Raw genomic sequence first — 16,677 nt, forward strand, 5'->3', positions numbered from 1 at the left:
AGCCTTTACTCACAGCAAAATCCTGTATTTTGTACCTTGATATTCTTCAAGATAGCAATATCATTTCACAGAATTATAGAAATGCAACTTCTTTTCCTCATGAGACTGATTCACCTAAACTGGACAAAAATGTAAGGCATCTTTATTAATTATGTTTCTTTAGTGAATTGCTTAGCATTTATTAGACAAAAAGTATATACTTCCATATATGACAGGGAATAACCACTTTCTTCTATTCTCATTTTCCTTCTCTGTATAAATCAATTATCTAATGAGTCTAAACCAGTCTGGGATCTTGTGGATATATTGAGAACACAATCCAGAATTCCATTCATTGTATACACTTAGAAAGAATGGTCAGTTTAGAATTATTGTGAATATAGCAATATGTGCTTTATTGCTTGGACCAACTGTCTTATTTATATACTATTTATTTATTTATTTACCGTATATACTATACTATATACTATTTATTTAGAATATTAAGTATCCTATGAGTGAGTTTGTTAAATGAGTCTGGGATGGTGTTTGTTAAAATTTTGATTAGGTACAAATGGAAAAGTTTATTATGCATTGGTTTGGAGAAAGTGTATGATAGTGAATAGGCATGAATTATAGAATGCTTTCTTTGACTGTGGAGTTGAAACAATAGCTCCTTATGATAAAAGCATGGATGAGAATAAATGGAATGCTTCCTGAAATTATTACTGAGGATCAAAAATTGATGGAAAAATTATAGGATATGGCAATATGCATGGAAGTATAGTAGTATGTAGTCTGTTTCAAGGAATGAATGTCTCAGAGGAGCAAAAATGGTAGATAAAAACATGTTCCTGCCAATTTTATAATATGGAAGTCAATGTTAGGCATGACAGGAAAATGTAAAGTTGGATGCAATGGGATCAGTCAAATCAACTCAAATAATCAATAGGGTGACAGATTGCTCTCACATCCAGATGCAGTGGGAATGGGTTACTTAATAAGTATGGGTGATGAAACAAGAAAAGAGGGGGTCAAGAATCCATGGGTGCTGAATGGGTTGAATACAAAGGCGAATGAGCAGAACAAAATGCATTGATTGAGATGGCTTGATCATTTAGATAACGAAAAAATATGAAATTACAAAAGATATGCTGGAAGAATGAATGGCTGAGAAGGGAAAGACTAAAAACTCATGGTGAGAAGGAACTTATGATCTCATCAAAAAGAGACATTTAAAGAACCAAAAGTAGTGTATGAAGTTATATATAGAAATGGTGCAAGTAATGATTGTAAGGATAGAAATATATGGAGAAGCATAATGAATAGTGCTGGTGTAAACCTGAATTAGATTTTCTGTTTTAAAAAATTCTTATCTTCATTTTGTTTATTTCTTTTCTCTGTGTTTGTGCTTAGCAAATGTTATTTACTTTGAAAGGGAATTATGTGTTGGGTATGCATGTATGTTCTCTGAATGTAGTTGAAATCACAACAATTGCCCATAAAAATATTACAAGATCTATACTAAAAATACACTTCGGATATCAGATTTATACTGCAGGCTGCTTAGTAAAATCTATTTAGTATAAATATTTCTATTGTACATCACCCAGAGTCATGTTTTGTGAGATGGGTGGCTATATAAATATGATCAATAAATTTATTTATTTATTTATTTATTTTAATTCCATTTATATCCCGCCCTTCTCCGAAGACTCAGGGCGGCTTACAAGCTTAGCAGTAGCCTTCATTCTATGTATATGCCTGCTTATTAGGGCTTTCACACACACCCCAAGCGGCATTATTACAAAGTCAGCTTAATTGCCCCCAACAATCTGGGTCCTCATTTTACCTACCTCGGAAGGATGGAAGGCTGAGTCAACCTTGAGCCTGGTGGGATGCGAACCTGCACTAATTGCAGGCAGCTGGTGTTACTTAAGGAGGCATTAGCCCACTGCTCCACCAAGGCTCTATTGAATCAATAGTAACCATGGCTTTCAATGAGCGTAAAAAATTGGGAATCCAAATGTCTTTGATATCAGTGCTAAAGTGGCATATTAAAAAAAGGCCATAAAGATAGAAAGAGTTGCTCAGGTAGAGAAATAATTCAAATTATGGCTGTGTTTCTCACAAATAATTGAAGTCTAATATTTCTTAACTACATGACCATGGACTACAGTAAGGAATTCATGATCAAATTCTTCTACATTTAAAAATCCACACACACGTGTATCCATACAGGAAATGAACATTCCAGGCAAAAGGCTAGGCTCTTTGTGTAGTTATTTTGCTATATATGAAGACTTCCTGGGATGAAAACACTTTCCATTCTGTTACTTGAACTACAATCTAAGGTAGATATGGTTAACCTCAGATTTACTACTTCATCTTTTGTTTTTAAGAATGAAGTTGAAGGGCCTAACTGAGCAAACTAAAAAACAAAAATATTATTCTGTTGTGTTCCAATTCATTTTAAAAAAATACCTTTATTTCATAACTATTGGCCTGAATGTATTCACAGAAAAAGATAAGATGAAAACAATTATTTTAATAAGAAGCCAGTGTTTCCTAGACTTCTCATAATTTTTCTGAATCACCATTGGAGATCATTTTCATAATTTTTACATCACTCTTGAGATTTAAAGAGACAATTACTTTTGTCCTACTAATTATATTTCCAAATGAGTCACTATTCTCAGTATCATTTCTGACCAGAAAATATCAAGGTCAGGCCATTAATTCAGAAAGAGACATAAGACATAAGATCTTGAAGTAAATCAAGCAGAAAGGCAGAGCCATTTTTGAATGTCTAACTATGGCTCACTAGAGGCTTTGATTAATGAAAGAAGCATTCCCATTCTTACTAAAAAGAGTAGTCCCCCTAGTCCAGGGGCATCAAACTGCTGGCCCACAGGCTGATTGAATTATACAGAGACAGTGCCCACCCCACCTCCGGCAATGTAAAAAATGTCATGATAGGTCACATGACATGATGGGTTTGACACCTATCCCCTAGTCCTTCAAGTAGTCCTTCTGTGACACAAGTAGATGCTTAAGAATGAATAAAGTAAAAATGAATCTAGGGCTTTCTATGTTAAGCCACAATAGAAAGTTTTCATTAAATGCTCTATGTTTTATTTATTTGCTTCATGTATCATTAAGGCAATGTTTCACCTGCTCTGAATTTTCATGCTAGAGAGCTATTAAAAATACAGGAGGAACCCATGAAGAGATGGCATTGATATGTTCAATAAAACTTCATGGGTTTTTAAAATAAATGTGCTATTGTTGTAAGCCATGCTAAACTCATGAAGGGGCAGATTAAAAATTAATGCCAGCCAATGAATTCCTAGTAGCAGAACTGGAAGTAGTACTAAAGTGCTTCCAGAGGAGGTTCCTAGCAGTACCAAAGATATTGTGTAATTATTGTACAATAATTCTCCCTTTTCTGTGATAAATGTTATCTGCATCTACTTAAAATTTCATTAAGGAAGTGAGTTAATTTTATAATAAATGTCTTAAGTATCTGCACCATCACCCAAGAAAAATGAGGCACTAGAGGTACATCAACCTAACAAACCTCTTCTATGAAGTCACACTTTTGGCCTACCTCACAAATTCCTACTTGCTCTGCTTAGCAGCAGCTGTTCCTCCCATAATGCCGATAACTTTTTTTAAAAAGATCAATAACTTCTAATTTCCCAATTATATTTAATATCACATTTTATGTCTGCCTTGTCCTAATGAATTATGGAAAATAAACATCAACTTTTCCTAATTTAATTCTCAAAACTATCCTGTATTAAAGCAAAATGCAGATAGTGAGCAATTCATAACAAATACCTGGTTCAAACAATACAGTCAACTACAAACTAGCTTACCTTATTACAGCATAATATGCAAACACAGCCAGTATAGTAAGGTTATGCCTCTGTGTCAGGAGAACTTAGACAATGAAACTGAATAAACCGTAGTTTCATTGAGCATGTTCATAGCTAATGATAGTAAGAACACAGCCAATGCTTAAAATCAAGAGATCTACCATTCAAAATACAAGCCTTCCATTTATTACATCACATTATTTCTTCACTGCTTCACTATTATCTGAAATTCATCAATACAAATATTTCCTAGTACAGACATAAGAGTAGGAGACAATGACTTACTCTGACCATTGACTTATAGCATATTATGTGCATATTAATGAATTTAGCCTGCAATTCTATATATACTTATCTGAGAGTAAATTCTACTCAATTCAGTATGTATTGGGGCCACACATCATGCTAAATCATACAGTAGTACTTTTGGTAATGATATGTCTTGTGTGAACCCACCCCATGTGCAGACATATAGCAAAATCATAAGCTTGCATCAATTAAAGTAGATTTCCCCCCCCCACACACAAAAGTAGGTTGTTTCTGAAGGAACAAGATATTTTTATTGCCTTGCTTCATAGGTCCTCCAGAAACCACTCCTATTTCTAAAACTTGCCTTTAATATTGAAGACCAAAAAATAAAGGCTTTAAATGCTAACAAGAGTTCCATAGCGTAGTTTTGGACTATAATACAAAACTGACAGTCACTAAAGAGTTACAGATATTCCAAGTTATAAATAGTCAAATGCCTGGGGAAATAAAAATCTTTACTTCACAGAGAAAGGATTGTAAAATGGAGATCAAGTGAGTCTGCTTAGTGAGGATTTCACCAAGTGAGGCATGGCTATTAATTGTTATGAGCCTGTGGAGTTACTATAGCTTATAGTAGGGACACCTGATTAAGAAAAGAAAAAAACCTTTCATGACATACACAGCTTTAAAAGTAAGGCTAAAAACAAGGGGCTTCAAACCAATTGGGATATGATCCCACATCCAGATCCCTGCTAACATAATTATACCCCACACACACACCTGAAGGTACTTTTGTGCTTACCTTTGGTTGAAGACATAAGAAATAGAACTGGAAGAGAATCATGCAGTCCCTACTATCAAATGTACAAATGCAGCATATATATTGCAAAAGAAACCTGATTCTTTAGTACATTTGATTTAACTGAGAGATAACTCTCACCCTTAGCTTTCTCAACAATCCCCCACTGTGGTTTTACTGCAGCTATGTTATGTTTTTATAGGCTCTACCTCTTCCTCAAACAGTCTTTCCATTCTAGTTGGGTCACAATTGGAACAATGCTTTAGAGTAAACAATCTAACCTCAAGTCTTGTCAAATTGAGTAAGCATTCATTATTAGCAACTGCTAATTTGATTTCAATGGAGTTTAGGCAGAAACTATTTGAAGTGCTTGGAGCTTACTGGTGTTTAGTTGGTCTCATCCTGGTCAACCCTACTCATACCCCTCCCTTCAGCCTTGGATATATATATTGTCCGAAATAAGATTGGGAAAGAAGCTGAAGAAATACTTCAAATGTAATGCATACTATTCTCCAGAAAGTGTAAAACAAAAAGTCTATTGAACACTGATTGTTTCGTGTCCTTGTTTACTACTTAATGTTCAGTCATATAGAACTGAAGGACATTGCCATCGGATTGTATGCATGCTGATTATTTGCTTAAAAGTATATTTTGAAGATATAAAAATACAACCCTTGGATAACAAACAATGAGAGGTAATTTTAGGATCAAAAATATGTTGATGTTCCATAGATGAGAATGGTATGTCCATCAGCCAAATGCCAACTTGTCCAACTGAATGCCTTCCATATATTTTTGGTCTTCAACTTCCAATTACCGGTAGCTATCATAATGGTCAGGACATAAGTCCAATACTTACTTAAGAGTCTTAAGTTGGGTATGTCCCATACTCTGCAGCAGAATAGCCAGACAAGAAAATGAGCCAAAGCAAATTGTTTATTCCTACAAAGATCAAATACCTACAAGGATCAGAAAAGGAGTAGAGAAAGACTTGCAATGTTTTAATCTTCCTTTCTCAAAACTATCTTCTGAAGTCAAAGATGAGCAGTTTTGTTTCCACTTCTTTTACGATTGCTAAAGTTTGAAAATGTTTTTGGGGGATAACCTCAATGTTGATCCCAATCCTGTCCTAATCCCAATCCTGATCCTACCTCACCCTAAACCCTAATCCCTAACCTGATCCTATTTTGTCCCCAACCTATAAATTTCAATAAAATCTTTTTTTTAAAAAAAGATTGCTATTTTTTTCCACACTGAGCCTTCTACATTTGGTACTAGGGCAGAATTTTAGCTACATGACAAAATTAAGCAGCTGAAGCTTTGCTCAACATGGAGGTACAGAGTTGAGAAAACATTAAATGAACAAGATTGTTTGCCCCATAGTTGTAGAAAGGATATCCACTCAGAAGAAGCTGCTCACATCATTCAGTATGCCTTCTGCAATCACCAGCCATTTTAATCAGCACCTCTCTCTTGGTACTTTGTGTATATAGCACAGCATGGGAATATATTGCAATTTATTAGACAAGGATATCTTTAGAAAGTCCTGTATATACATACAACTGTGTAATTACATACAATATAAATATGTTTGGAAACATTCTTAGGCAGGAACAAGTTGACAATTTGCTGATCTTCTAAACAGAAAAATTATGCAGCTACTTGGGACCCCAATTCTTGACAAATTTGATGTGATTTTTGGACTTATACTTGACAAAGTAATCATTTTTATGCATATGCACATCTAATTTATCTGATCTCAAATCATCCTCATCTTCATCCTAGGATATAGCAAGCAGTTTTTTAAAAAATATTTTTTAACATTTTCTTTGAGGAAGGCTGTAAAGCAATGAAGAGAGCTCAGAGGAGACCACAACATTTAAAGTAGGCTAGGTTCCTGTCCACTCAGTGAAACATGACTGATGTCCAAGCAGCTGCTTCTAATACAATCTGAGAAAAATCTGACTTGCCCACAAGCAGAGATGGCACGGGCAGAACAACTGGCCTCTGTCAGGTTTCCTTTATATTTAAAGAATCCACATTAGGAGATGTACAGTATAAGAGTATCCCAGCTGCAAAGAATACTTCGCAAGCAAATCACCTTGAATAAAGAAATGCAGATAGTAATTTGGTAGACTGACCTGTGACAGTCTTAGGCATCATTCCAAATCTACTGTTCATCAGCTTTCACTGCAGAAACTCAAGGATTCTCAAAGGGCATCAAGAAGGGAAAAGGCATGGACTTTCTTCTGCTTGACTGTCTCACCAAAAGTAACTGTCTTACTCACTTGGCAATAAGATCCCATTATAGTCTTCTTCCCCTGCTCTAGTTGTTCAAATATTTGTAGATGATACTAATAAACCTATGACTTTGTTATATTCTAATTCATTACGAACTGGAACATGTTTTGCAAGTTTTTGAAGCAATGCAAGACCTGCTTGACCCAAGATTACTAGAATAAAAAAGAGAATGTGTTTATTCAGGCAATGATATTCTTGCTTTCTCATTTCCGTATCTGCCAAGTTAAGGAGGAGGGGTGTGCGCAATATACTATTTATTTGCAAATCTGGTCCTAGATTTTTAGCTGATATAAATTTTCCCATACAATGTCATATTAGGCAGAATTGTATGATAGCTAAAATGTTGTTCTTCTCAAATAGGAAAAGGGGTAACAATAGAAATACTTTCATGAGGAAGTTGCAGGTAACATGAGATCATGTTTCAAAATAAATGCTAAGGGTGTGGCATGGACATTTCATGGAATGAGGGTGTGACTAGAAAGCTGTTTGGTGCCAGGTCCCCGTGATCCCGAGTTCACTGCTAGGAAAGTGATTAATATTGGTGGCTGAGTAAGTGTTGTTCCTATGTACAAATATAGTAACGGCATGGTGGGCTTTCCAAATAACTATGTTCCCGCCACTGTTAACTGGAATTGAAATTACATAAAATAAACTAAATGGCAACACTTAATTCACCTTGCCTGATCTCAAAAATGCTATGCAAGTTTAGATAATACTTGGGTGGGAAAACACCAGCAATCCCAAATCTGTAGGCTAGATTAAGAAGTAAAAAAAAAGAAAGGGATTTTTCCTAGAAGGTAAAGGTAGCTGTAGACATTGTTAAGAAAATGTAATGAATATGGCCATGAGATTACAAGGAATCACAGCTGACTTGAGGGAGTTTTGATTAAGTTCTGCTTCATTTACATGTTCATCATGTGATGATTGAACTATCAAGTGATAACTAGCATATATTCCAATCTAACATCAGAAATACATTTATTTCATTTGCTATTATCTCTCCCACTCATGCTTTTTAAATGTTTGGATAGTTATGTCCTAGTCATTAGTAACTGGTTTCTGTGAGATATATCAGCTTGGAAAAACTCAGAAATTGACCTTCTTCAGCATAAAGCTTTCCAAATGTGTAGGTTATTCTGTAAATTGCTAGCCTAGTGTGTCTGAAAAGTGACTAATTGGCAAAAACTGTCAGAAATTTGTCAAGCAGAATCCTGGTTCAAAACTGTCATGAACTCATTAGCTCCCTCAGGCTTGTCACCACCAACCTCAACTCTCATCTGTTATATGGAAATAATAGTAGTAATCTACTTCCTGGAGCTGCTTTTAAGACTGCTGAAAGAACTATTTGAAGTACTAGGAATATATAGTATAAATTATCTGGACAACTCTGCTAATCACTTGAGGTTTATTTTTTGAGCTATTCACTTCTTAAAAGTTTTGCTAGCCCTTCGTGAGATGATAAAAGTCTGTTTTCAATGTGACTCAAGTTATTTCCACAGAAAGTCCCAGAATAAAAGAAGTAGTTCATTTTTTCTGTCTTCCATCCCTCCTTCTTGTTTGGTCTCTTTCTCCATCCTGCCTAAATAAGTCTACAGCTGCAGCACACACTCAGCTTCCTGACTGCAACACCTTTGCTGTGCTAGTGCAGACAATCACATATCCCAGGCAGAACCTGCACAATATGACAGGTACTTTGGCAGAATCAAAACATAGAAAGACTGATCAAGCAAGCCAACTCTAAAGCATTACCAATGTCCCTATAGACCAGGAAAGACACATAGCATGGCTATTAAATATTGTTCCTTGTTTTTTAAAAAAATTAGCTAAAAAAAGGGTAAGTGGCTCTTCTGTACCATTTCTGGGATTGAACTGACTCTGAACACTCATTTGCTGCCCACCAAATACTGCAGGCTGGACACAAGTGGCATCCTGGCACAGGGAAGCTAGGAGCAAACAGGCCCTTTCTGCAGCACTGGTGGCAACCTTCCTTGGAGTTTGTGTCTTTCTAGAGGGGGAAGGCAAAGCAGAGAAGGTTTGTAATCAACCTTGGCTTTCCATTTCATGAAGTTCCCAAATTCAGCCTGCCTTGACTAGCCAGGCAGCTGCAGGGAAATCAGGGATCATCTGGAGATTTAGAGGTGTTATCACAGGCACATGCATACACAATCGTTTTGGATGTTAAATACCCGATAAGAAAGGGAAAACATGGGATTCTTCAGTAGACGCTGATCTCTAGGAGAGCTTCCTCCACTTGGCATGTTTCAAATGGATTGGGGTGCAAACCCCATTATTCTTGGCCAGCAAGGCCACAAAGGCTGTCGTCCATTATGGAAAGTCCCAAGTAGAAGAAAGCCAGGCTAGGAACACTCATTTCTAAGCTTCAACGAATTGGCCAGTTTGGAGCGATCCCCTTCCACCTTCCCTGCCCCAACATCTCCCGGACTCTTCTCCCAGGAAGCCTTCGGTTCTCCCAAACACAAAGAAGGTGGGAAAGAAGAGCTGGGATTGCATCGCTAGGAAGGGACGCCTGAGGAAGAGGGCAAGGGAAGGGAGCCAGCAAGCGGGGGGGGGAAGGGGGGGGCGAGGGAAGGCCCGAGGGGGGCACTGCATGAGATGGAAATAGAAGACAAAAGGGAAAATGCTTGGAAGGAGGGCGACGGAGGTGACAGGAGGGGAGACAAGGGGCAGGAGGCGTCAGAAAAGGGCTCAGGAAATAAGGGGTAAGGCTGGGATTAGCCCGCGGGGAGGGAAGTGAGGTGGCGGAGGGTCCCTTTCCCGGGGGGGGGGTGCCGATCCTTCTCGCACTCACCCATCGCCCGTTGTCTTTCAGCAGCAGCAGCGGCGGCGGCGGCGGCGACTCCTCTGCCTCCTGGGCCCCCGGTGGAGAGATGTGGGGATCCTCAGCGACGTCTCGCCCCATTCCTGATTCTGGCAACCACGGCCGCCCCGCGGCATGGCTCAGTCCGGGTGAGAGCCCGCCACCTCCCGCCCTCCGCCCCAGCAGCAGCAGCAGCAGCAGCAGCAGCAGCGCAGCCTCTGCAGGGGTGGGAGGGGGCGAGCCAGCAAGAAACGGGGGTGCGGAGGGCGGCGGCAGAGCAGGCGAGCGCCCAGGCTGCGGGTGATCGCAGCCGCGGGGGAAATCACTTCCCGCAGAAAAAGAAATCGAATGCTAACTAACGATGATGATGATGATGATAACGATGATAACAATGTGCTCAAAGCTCCTCCCCCGTCTCCTCCTCGGAAGCCTTGCACCATCCAAAGAGGGAGCCCGACGTTAACGGGATAGAGAAGTCGGCGGTCGGGAGAGCTTCGGTTTCCCCCCCTTGGCTGTGGCGCGCCTGGCAGGTCAGCCCGCTGCCTAAACTGCGGCAGTCATTCAAAGGAGTGCGTGCAAGCGGAGCCCTCCCTCTCTCTTCCGCCCCCCCCCCCTCCGCTGCCCATCTCTCGCTCGGCCCCCGAGGCGCCTTCCCAGTCCCCGGCTAGTTTTCCCATCACCTCCCGCCCTTCTCCGGTTTAAAAATATCCCGATTGTCCCCCTCCAGACGCAAAGCAGGGCGTGAGGGGGCGGGGGAACGGGCTTCTCGAACAGCCGGGGAAGGAGGGAGCGGAGGGGGGGGGGAGATTAAGTCATCCGAGCATCATTCTGACCATCAGAGAGACAGGCAGGTTAGCGCGAGCGCGTGTTTCCCCCCCCCCCCGCCGCCGCCGCCTTTAATCTTGAAAGCGCCCCTTCCCAGTTCCCAGACGGATCTTGGAGCTCGAGGAGAAAACTCAAGGCTTTGCTGCTGGAGACCAGCCCTCTTTCTCTCCTCTCCGCGCTCCTGTTTTACCTCCGCAGTGTAAAGGAATACAAAGGAACGCCTTGTGGTCAGACGCCGGCGGGGGCGGGGGGGGTTAGTATTAGAAGGAGGAGACTGATTGGTGGGCTCTGACAGTGTCTGAAGTGGTCGACCACTTTGGAAGAATTTTTAAAAAAAAATAGCAGCCCCCACCAAGGAAGCAAAGGAAGGAGGTCAAGATTCTTCCTTCCCCAAACACCTGAAAGGTGCAATGCAGGAGCCTGTTCCTGGCACCCAATTCAGAAATGCATAGAACTGAATTCCTGCTGATCTCAATACATATGTGTACTGTAAAATGGGCAGAATAGGGACTCATCTGAATGTCAAATCAGGGCAGTTTGGATTCCTGGCACTTCTGGAACAACAAACTGAACATATTTGTGGGATTTTTCCCAATAGGCCATTCCTATTTCTCAGGGTGATAAACCTGCATCTTTTTCCTTTCCAAGCTGAAAATCTAAATGTTTTCCCTACAAAATAGATTTTAAAATATAGAAATATATTGTAAACACTGCACCCTCCCACACACACACTGTTCTCAAACTACATACCGTAACTTTACATCACTATGAAAATAACCCTCTGACCCAGTTATCTGGTGGGTGATCCCACAACCACATAAGAATGCTGTGTGAAAAGGCAATGGGAAATTCTTAGGGTGGAATCTCTGGGGCAATGCTTTCCCACAGGGCTGTTCCACATGTGCTTCCATTGTTGATACAGATTTCATTTTAGAAGCTTCTCTGCTCTATCTTCAGCTGTCTTTTGAAATTGATGGACAGAGAGTACCTGAACTACAGGTGGATCCTTCCTGAGATGCCACTTCCTCCCATTCCTAGGAATCAGGAAATGACAGTGTTCAGCCAGCAGAAGTTAAGAAGTACCAATAACAGGATGACTCCAGATGATGTTTATTTGTCACCCGCTAGTTCTTTTAAAATCAATGACAATGACAAATGAGCTCTGTCCTCAACAACTGCTGCAAGTGAGTGGCTGTGCTGGCAATGAATCCAGTTTGATCCTCATGGTTGGCAGCACCCAGAAGCAGGCTATAGACATAATAAAAACAATGACAACTATTGTCACATATAGCCATGTGTCAGAAAAAGCAATGAAAAACTTTTGATGCGCATAACGGTGACAGTACCAACAACACACAGCTGGCAGAATGCAATTCTCTTTCCAAGTTTAAATCAACCAACTGTGAAGCATAGACTTGTTTTTTAAACATAGGTCTAGTGGTCTTCCAAAAGTATCAAGCCTCAGAGATGTAGTGCTTTTTCAAAAAAAAATGGCTAAACCTCTGTTGGTAAGGAACGTAAATAAGATATACAGATAAGTGCCTCTACAGAAATCAAGTGGCCAATCTTTTCAGCAGCCCATGCCAAAATGGTCATAGAGGGCAAATCTTAGCAAAGAGAAGGGAGAGATATACCCTCAATTGCGTGAAGTGGCCAGTGGGAGCTGGCCGGATTGTATCCTCAACCATGTCAAGCAAATAGGCCATCTATGAAGGATTCTAGCTTGTACCCATGGCAAAAAAGTGGGAAACTCTGGGAATTGAAGTCCACATATCTTAAAGTTGCCAAGGTTCAGAATTATTGATTTAGAGGTATTTGCTACAAGGTTAGGTAGCAAGGCAGAATGTTTTTTCAACATGGCTGAATGGTGCCCATGTGAAGGAATAGCTCAATCTGCGGCTTTCTTTTGTATTCAGAAAATACCAATATAAATGAACATGGGGTAGGGTGGTGAGGGAAACCAATTCTGTGCCCTGATAAGTCTGCCAAAACATGGAAAGCATTATGCAAATGGACACAGAAGCTAATAAAAGCATGATTTCAAAATCTGTCTACAGATTCTGCTTCCTCTCCAATGTATTGTTGATCAGGAATCTAATGATAGCCTTGAAGGAACATAATGTGCAGTTACCTCAGCAGATCTTTATGGTCGTGAAAAGTCCTCCAGGAAACACCCAGTCCCCCTGAGGGGGACTGGTTGACTATTTCTGTACTCCTTTTTTTAAAAATTCCATTTATATCCCGCCCTTCTCCGAAGACTCAGGACGGCTTACAAGCTTAGCAGTAGCCTTCATTCTATGTATATGCCTGCTTATTAGGGCTTTCCCCCCCCCCCAAGCGGCATTATTACAAAGTCAGCTTAATTGCCCCCAACAATCTGGGTCCTCATTTTACCTACCTCGGAAGGATGGAAAGCTGAGTCAACCTTGAGCCTGGTGGGATGCGAACCTGCACTAATTGCAGACAGCTGGTGTTACTTAAGGAGGCATTAGCCCACTTTATCTTAAGGAGGCATTAGCCCACTTTATCTTATCTACCGAGTGCCAGCTTTTCTGTGTAACAAAGTGCTAGCAAAGAAAACATATAAAGATGTGTCTCATCTTCTGTTCAGGGTTCCCTCTTGCTTGGTGGGGGGGCTGTCTTTATTCAGCTGAATAAACACGTAAAGCTTATCAAGGCAAGCACTGAGGTTCTGTCTATTATACCGAGCCACACCTGAAAACTGGCAGAACATTTTCCCTTGCAATAAATGCCAATAAGGGAGACAATTTGTAGCTCAGGATTGAAATGAGGGATCCTTGGTGCTCTCTGAGCTTGGCTGTTTTCTTGCAGATGTTTCATTACTCAGCTAGGTAATACCATCAGTGCTAGTGTTAATAAATGTTTACATTGCTTAGGGCAGAAATAAGATTAAATATTTACATACATACATACATACATACATACATACATACATACATACATACATGGTCAGATATACTCCTGGGCTAGAAAGTGTATGCTACAATGCACCTAGATCTCACAAAGAAATGAGAGTCTTAAAGAAAAATTCCTCCCCAATTCCATAAAGAAAGAATATTTCATATTCAGTTCTTCTGTTTCACCAGTAAATGCAGAATTAAAAGAAATGATCCAGTGACTCCCAGTTCAACCATAAAATATTTGCAATCTTTATTGTATTGTCTTTGTGAAAAACAACCCCACAATCCACAATCCAATGAAGAAGAGGAATATCTTTGCTGATATATATGCAAACAGGAACCTGCTTTATTGAGGCAAACAGGAAGAGAACTGAAACAGAGGCTGCTGCGCAGCTACTTATGCAGTTGGCCACTAGGCAGCGACCAATAGGTTAAAAGGAACCCATTCCCGCCCCAAATCATCCAATGATCTTCTTGGAGACAACAAGTCTGGCTTAGTCAGTGACCGTTACACAGACAGACCATTGAGCAACCTTAAGCAGCATTCAAACAGACACGTGAATCAATTCAAGTAAAAATCCCAATACATTACAGAGTGCTTGTCTTTCTAAAATTGCATTGCTGTGTATTATAAGAGCCTTGGTGGAGCAGTGGGCTAAAGCCTCCTTAAGTAACACCAGCTGCCTGCAATTAGTGCAGGTTCGCATCCCACCAGGCTCAAGGTTGACTCAGCCTTCCATCCTTCCGAGGTAGGTAAAATGAGGACCCAGATTGTTGGGGGCAATTAAGCTGACTTTGTAATAATGCCGCTTGGGTGTGTGTGTGTGCAGTGGCGTAGCGTGGGTTGTCAGCACCCGGGGCAAGGCAAGTAATTTGCGCCCCCTAACCCGTGGATTTTAGCACTCGAGTCTGCCGCAGGGAGCCCCGCATCCTGGGCGTCCGCCGCACCCCCCACCCACGCCTCCCCCGGGAAAAGGGGGAAGGTCCGGCATCCCCTCCCTCACGTGCGGCAGAAGCGCCGGGACCCGAGGCCGTGCCAGGAGGCGGGCGGCGCAGCGGAGCCTCCGCTTCGGAGCCGGCGGGGGGGGGCGGCTGGGGGCGCCGCCGTCCCTTTCTTACCTCTGATGCCTGGAAGAGAGCGGGACCCGCCAGCGCAGCTGCCCGTCTCGCTCAGGCATGCACCGCGGCTGGCCGGGGCTTCCGCCGGGGGCGCATCCGGGCACAGGGAGCGAGGGAGGGGGCCGGCACGACGCCCCGTGAGCTTGGCAGCCCTTGGCCGGAGCTGCGGCTGAGCCTGGAGCCGCACCAGCCCGCACCTGCTGCCCCGGGAGAGCTCGGCTCGCTCCTCTGACCCCCCTCCCGCCACCGCTGCCCCCTCAGCCACGTGCACCGGGCCGCCACCGCGGGGGCCGCTCTAGCGCGGAGAGGGGGAGGCCGGTCCCCTTTCGGCCCGCCAGCCCCGGGAGAGCCCCGCGCGAGCGCCTCGCCAGCCGCTGAACTCTGGCTTTTGAGCAGGAGCGACCTTGCCCTGCTTGCCCTTGCCCGGCGCCGGGAGCAGCCGCCGCCGACCGCCCCGCTTTTCGCAAGCCCCGCTACGCCGCCGCCACCTGCCGCGGGGTGAGGGAGTCGGGGCCGCACCGGCGGGCGCTTCTCTGGCAGTGGGGCATGCTGGTGCCCTGCACTGCGCTCCGTCTGCGGGGGCCGCCCTGGGAAAGGTGGAAGTGCAGCTGTGGTCTGGGATGGCTCCGAGCCCTGTCTGGCCGGCTTTGTGCCTCCGTCCCCCAAGAGTAGCTGGTTGTGAGTTGCTGCTTCCCCGAGTGCGCCTCAGCCCCGGATCCCCCCCGCGGGACTCCAGCCGCGCGAAGGGCGCTTCGGCGCGTCTTCCATCCCTCCCGAGTGCGAGCGCGCCCCCCCCAGATGTTGCGCCCGGTGCGGCCGGCCCCCCCTGCACCCCCCACGCTACGCCACTGTGTGTGTGAAAGCCCTAATAAGCAGGCATATACATAGAATGAAGGCTACTGCTAAGCTTGTAAGCTGCCCTGAGTCTTCGGAGAAGGGCGGGATATAAATGGAATAAAAATAAAAATAAATAAATAAATAAATTATTTAAATTAGATGATAAAAAACAATAATCGTGCAAGAACTGTGCAGAAGTATTAAATGTCCTGATTTTAAATTTTAAATTATGAAGACCACAATGGTTCATGCTCATGGTGAGTTTCAGGAACTTTTTGGAATTCACATTTCACAGGAACTTCTAGAAACATTGTGCTAAGCTTGCCAACAAACCAAAATTATGGGACTGAGGTACAACAAAAGGATACCATCATCTAGCCACTACTGTTGGGCTTGGTGTTCAAAAAGCAGAATGATCTGAAAACTTGCACTTTAATTTGTTAAAGTAGAAAAAGCAATGATTTATTCAAACAAAATAACCCCAGGTCACAAAGAATGATTGAACACACTCCAACCCCACTCCAAATGCTCTTAGGGGTGATTAATGGTGTACTTAGTACTTCAAAGGTAGGAAGTTGACAATTCAATGTTGTTTTCTTTGTATTGGAGGAGTACTTATATTTATGACTCAAAGAGAAAAGCAATGACATGTAATCATAATCAATGAATAGGACAAGGTGGCACCATGTCTTTTATAGCAAAAATAAAACAGAAAGAATAGAAGCAGATGGTAGCTGAGGAATAGCGTCTTTTGGGGAAAGCACAAAAAGATACATATTTATATACTTATCATTCTAAATAAATCATTTTTGTTGTTGTCTAACTGAAAGACCATTTTATATAAATTTGAGGACTGCACCCAGGATTTCCAGCAGCTACACACAGCCCTGAGGCTTACAACTGTGATCTATTCAACTCTTTGTTCAATGCAAAATCTGCCATACCAAA

General features: G+C 42.2%; 1 protein-coding gene and 1 long non-coding RNA gene across 2 annotated transcripts in view; both read right to left on the minus strand.

Moving 5' to 3' along the window:
• Positions 1–10,314, minus strand: part of MGAT3 (beta-1,4-mannosyl-glycoprotein 4-beta-N-acetylglucosaminyltransferase) — a 57,056-nt gene extending 46,742 nt beyond the window's left edge. Inside the window, exon 1 of the mRNA XM_081331715.1 lies at positions 10,019–10,314. The gene's annotated coding sequence lies outside the window, so the exon portion shown is untranslated. The remainder of the gene's footprint in view (positions 1–10,018) is intronic.
• Positions 10,315–11,946: 1,632 nt separating this feature from the next.
• Positions 11,947–13,306, minus strand: LOC308670378. Its single transcript, XR_014027009.1, has 2 exons — positions 13,251–13,306; positions 11,947–12,100 (listed from the first exon to the last, which is right to left on the minus strand). It is a non-coding gene; the product is annotated as an uncharacterized lncRNA (long non-coding RNA).
• Positions 13,307–16,677: the final 3,371 nt, after the last annotated feature.

The sequence above is a fragment of the Vipera berus genome, assembly GCF_964194415.1.
Source record: "Vipera berus genome assembly, chromosome: 6".
Taxonomy (NCBI): Eukaryota; Metazoa; Chordata; class Lepidosauria; order Squamata; family Viperidae; genus Vipera; species Vipera berus.